Below are 5,626 nucleotides of genomic sequence, written 5' to 3'. Positions count from 1 at the left end.
GGGCAATGGGTGACAAGGAAAGAACAATGGAATCTGGGTATAAGGGATGAGCAAAACACATCATGAAAACGACAAATGTTCATGGTGCAACTTGATGTGCGTGCTACACACCTATTGCATGATCCTAGCTTAATTTTACGCGTCACACATGTGCGACATGTGAATTTGTCTATTGGTTATAGATCAAAATGATTGCATTAAGCCTTGTGTCAACAGCAGAAATGGATTTGAGCTGATGTTTCTAGCTGTTAGGGTAATTGCCGCTTTTATGGTCATTTAATGGATGGATAGATGGACAGTGCTTGAAACGATCATTTCGACGGTGCAAACGTCAGCAACCTCTGGGTGGTTTTTGGTGGTCCGTTTACTCCTTCAATCCTGACTACAATTTGCATTGATGAAGGATATCCATAACTGAATTGACATTACCAAATAAGAAAAGAAAAATGGTTTTCATAAATGACGATGCTTCCTTTTAAGCTTCCCGAAATCACCTACCAAAGCAATGAAAGCTAGAATACTTGCCCCATGGAAAGTGCAAATATTGTGGCAATAGTATCAGATGGTTTAAGTGGTTTCTTAGCCAGTTCTATTTCGGAAAAGGCTTCTTTTTAAACGGAATGGACTACACCACAATGCCACGTAGGTCGGCTTTCCCTGGATGACGCCAAGGTTGTTGTCTTCATCATACTATATGAGGTGGGCGTTTAGCTGCGACTGAAGTCAGTCCAATTGGCTTACTTTCCGATGATTGCTCCCCATCGTGGGATCCCTAACAGAGAGTCAATTTTTTCACGGATGAAACGCTCTGAGCAGGAGGGTGAGGATCTTGGGGTGAAGCATCGTCAAGTTGCAGACTCTCCTCGCACTCAATAGACCTAAACACACTATCGCATCCTAACAATGTATTGTAACCACTCAAAAAGTGTGTTCTAAGGAGCAGTTTTCTTCCGCTAGAACCCGTTTAAAGAGGCCTGCTTCACTAGCCACACCTCTGACGCGTTTGCCAATTCCCTGATAAGTGGATGCTTATTCACGCAGTCAAGAATTTGATGCTTTACAACAAATGCTGCTCCTGACGCCAGTCTACCTGAGTTGCGCCCACTCCTGGTCCAGACACGACATCGTCGACGATACGAAAGGCGCTGCGGTGGGTGAGTCGGTTGGTGCTATCACCTAGAGAATTGGAAGGTATGCTGAAAAAGCCTTACCAAGAACAATTTCCACGCCTTTTCTCCCTCTCTTGGCAATTTGACAAGCAGCCACTTTGGAAGGTAGGGGCTCATTCAAGCTACTCCACGGCAGGTGTGCTGTGTGGTTGGAATAAGACGAAATCAAGACTTTTTCTGACTTTTCTGCAACTATATTCTCCCATTTTTCCATTTCTATGCATACCATCAATAAAAGGCCTATTCGCCTTCCATTTATTGCTTTTCCCACTGAGTCTACAACAATTTCCATGCCATGACGGCGCTTGTAAGTAAATCGCCTCTCTGAAAAACCAAATAAGCTCCAAAATGGCAAAACATTGTTAAAGGAGGCTTGAGAAAATGCTGTGCATCTTATTTTTTAACTGAATGCAATCCGAGATTGACGGTAAATGTGGAATCCATGGAAATTGTTGAAGCGTGAAATGCAGGAGGAGATTGAAAAATTATTAAGGTGGACAATTCACGCCATTCCGGTTTGACAACCACCATCCACAGGCACTGCAAGACGGGTGTTGTGATTAGTGGATTGACGCACTGGAGGCCTGTCAACTGAAAGTCATTTAACCGCACTGTGGACAATTTAAGCTAACAAAATCTCCTCCTTTATTTCACCAGTTACGTTGTTTAAGTGGTAAGTAGAATCTTCTGACAGAGGAAAAAGGCAGAGAAAGAGGAAGGAAGCGAGGTATTACCTAACTTTTCAGGAAAGAGAAACAAATTGTAGGGCAGAATGATGTCTTTTAAGATGTATAGTCCTTCATCATGAGGTCCCAATGTGATAGCTTTCTTTTTTCCTTTTCAACTTTGTATTTACAGGTCAATCGTTATTTGCTTATTTGAATAAAGGCGTTTTTGTCGTTTTGTTTATCGAAGACCATTGAGGATGAAGAATAAGTCGCAAGGTGTGTCGTATTGGCGACAATGTCATGTCTACAACAAAAGTACACACAACACTACCAGCACTTATTTATGTCTGGTTTACTTCCTTCTCTCGGCAACGAAAAATTATCTTACACAAATATCCCTTCTGTCCACTTCTACTTTAGATAACTCTCTTCCAGTCCTCCGGTGATACAAAACTAAACTCGCCGTTGGACTTCGTGTCATATCACCTACTTCGATGGCCACACAATGAAAAAAAAAATTTGATTTGTTGATCTAATGGGGGAAAATATGAAGCAAACTGACAAAATTTTGAATTAATTTGATGTATTTGAACGAGTTTACCCAGTTAACATGCCCTCTAATGAGATGCGTTTCTAGCAGTACTACCAAAGTGGTTTTCTCCTCTGCCGCAATTTGTGCCCTACGGCGAACTAGGTGATCCACATCTACTGCTACAAAGAAATCGGGAAATTTCCACACCTTCCTATCTATCCGTTGTGTTTAGTCTCCGTTTCTGCCTTGCAGATGGTCTGTTTAAATCCAACCAACTGACACAGGGGCCGTCGTTGCTGTGGTGGTTAATGGCGCATGATTGACAGATGAGTAGGGCGAGTGAATGGATGCCAGACACACGGATGATTTGGGAAGGTACTGTCAGACGGTTGCTTGTAAGACGTAGACAGATGGGTGAATGAAAGACGAAAAGGTGGAAGAGATGCTAGCCAATTATTAGTAAACTGACCAATGACGAATGGATGGGTGAATCATTAATGCCTTGATGGATTGAATAATGGATGGATAGATGGGTGCAGATTAATGACCCAAATGTTGGGTGGATAAATAGTTGGATTGGAGAGAGAGATGGCTGAAGGAGAGATAGATCAAAGGTGACTGGACCTAGATTTGATTGACGAATGGATTGGTGCATAAACCCCGTCAACTTCTATGCACCATAACACCATAACGGAAATCCAGTGCCTGCCTATATTGTCATCGCATCTACCTCTTCTTTGTTGCTTCTGCTGGTTGCAATGTTTCGAGTTGTGACACCAACTGGAAGGTGTTTGCAGCATAGCCAGAAGCAAGATGACATCTCCAAATTTTTTAGCCTTAAACAGGACTACGTGGATATTCCCTCTAGGACGCAACGCTTCTAGGTGAATTGAATCGTCCTGGCAATTGTGTGTGGTATTTGTCAAAATACTTTAATCTCTTTCTGATCACTAAGGGATCAAATGGGACCCTGAAAAGTGACCCAGATGTCTTTTTAACTTGTCCATTTTACATGATGATTGAGTAAAGGTGAAGGGGGCATGTTAAGTGTCATGTTGTATGCTAATACACGGGAGGTGGTGAAGGAGGGATGGGTAGAGGAAGGATGAAGGGAAGGAGAAATGGTGGGCATAAAGGCTCTAAACCATGACAGAGCCAAACAGCTGTCCAATCACATTGCAGATCCAGAGTCCAAACCCCATCCCAGCGATTTACTGTCTTCTCGTCATTGACAGGTAACTGTGCCATTGGCCATGTAACCGTTTCAATGTCGAGCCACACCGTACTCTGACGGATGTGGGGCATGGAGGCACTTTGTTTACCAGACAGTGCAAGTCAAGTAACTGTAAAGTAGCAACTTTTTTAAATACTCTGTTTGATATATTCCCCATTTTTAAAAATAGCAGCCACTTTTTGTAATGCAACGATTACTTTCCTTAACTTGTTATACGTGGTCACTCGAGTTGATTAAACTCAACTCTCTAGAGATGACTTTAACCTGCTCGCAGAGCTGCTATAAATTCGCCTGCAGCTGCATTATTTTTTTGCGCCAACACATTCCTACCCTTTTATGGCCTCTTGCTGTTTCCCGTTTAGCGCTGGGTTTTTTTGCCAGATTACCCAATGCAAGAATTTGCGTTTCCTACCGATGCTGAAATTAGTCACACAAATGGGAGGACAAAGGAAGAGATAGAAGAAGAGGGAAAGGATGAACCAGTTAGGAAATAAGCCTGAAATTAAGTGGATGTGGCCAGAGTTAAGTTATTTACTGCCAAAGACAAGGCTTTGGGCCTAATTCCCTGATTACTTTACCTTGATTGGCTTTTATGGTGCCTACATACTTCAGATCACAAAGGAAATTCGGTTTATAATCTATTTTCTAATCTTCTCTTCTACGTCACACATGTGTGACGCACGTGGCTGAATAGAAAAAAGGTTGAAAATGGTCAGTTTCTGTAACATTAAGACAACAGTGAAAGCTCTGCGCTAAAATGATGGCATATTTTCTAGGTTATTTAATCCGATTCAGTGCCTATGACATTTTATTTTGGTGGAGATGCATTGTTAAGTGAACAGGCATCGCAATTTATCGTTTGCTCATCTACTACATGCCATAAAGTTAAGATACGTGTCTGTGTCACAGCACAGGTCATTTAGTCTCCATAGTTCTGAAAGCACTCTCCCTTTAATGGCATCTCACACATGGTTGTGGCCAATCAGCCTTTCATGGCGTTGCTAAATCAACTTTCTTACCCACTGATATGGTTTTTTTAAGGAGGGGTGCATCACATTCTATTTTAACCTCTATTTAGTACCACCAATCACTCAAACAGTTTTGATTATTGTTGAGACCTCCTTCACTTGATCACGGCGATTTACGTGTCACCAGTGCTGCGCCAGCTCGAGAGTTGCATGTCAACGACTGTATTGCATCATAAGGCATGCTCACCGTAGGCGATGTTGAAACAACTCTTTGGCGACTGCATTCAATGGGAAGGAAGAAGAGTGGTAAATTTCGAGAAGAGCCAAATTTCCTTGAACTGAATCGCCAAGCATTGCGCAACGGTTGGCAGATGGCAGGTTTCAATGAAGAGGCAATTGTTGTAATTTACCATGCTGACCGCTGGAATGATTAATCTGTTGGGGAAAGGTTGACAAATTGTAAACTTGCAAGAATCTATTTAGCTGTCAAAAACAATTACAGGGAAGCACATTTTTTTGCTCCAAAAATGAACATGTTGCGGGGGGACCGGCCTTCCGTCAGCAGTTAACGGGAGTTTTTATGCTGGCGACATAGATGGTTCGCCTCCACCACACCGTTCGTCGCCCAATTCAGCTAACTGTCAGCCAGTTCTTCCAACATTAATCGAGGCAGGCATCTGTTTTTTGTACACACTAGAACGATTCCATTCATTTTCAGCACCCTACAATTTACAAGAAGGGACTGAAAATTACACCGACTTTTTAGTCGCCTAATCCTTGCAACATTCCAAATTCTACTGATCTGTGGAGTTGCGTCTACTTTCGCACGTATGGATTTGTGCATCTCAGGTCATCCGGTTGGGTGGAACCCCGCACCACCGAGGAGGTGATCACACGTAGACGACAGTAGAACAAGCAGCAGTTAGATTAGAAATGAATGAGGCAACAGCAGAAGGACGTAAAAGTGGCGATGACGTGCTACTACTGTTAATATATCCTGGTAATTGCCATCCTGAATTAACAAAGATAATCTACTTAGGCATCTCTTTTCATGA

Source organism: Echinococcus granulosus (genome assembly GCF_000524195.1).
Source record: "Echinococcus granulosus chromosome Unknown EG_S00105, whole genome shotgun sequence".
Lineage (NCBI taxonomy): Eukaryota > Metazoa > Platyhelminthes > Cestoda > Cyclophyllidea > Taeniidae > Echinococcus > Echinococcus granulosus.
The sequence above is the reverse complement of the archived record's forward strand: the minus strand, read 5'-3'. Positions refer to the sequence as shown.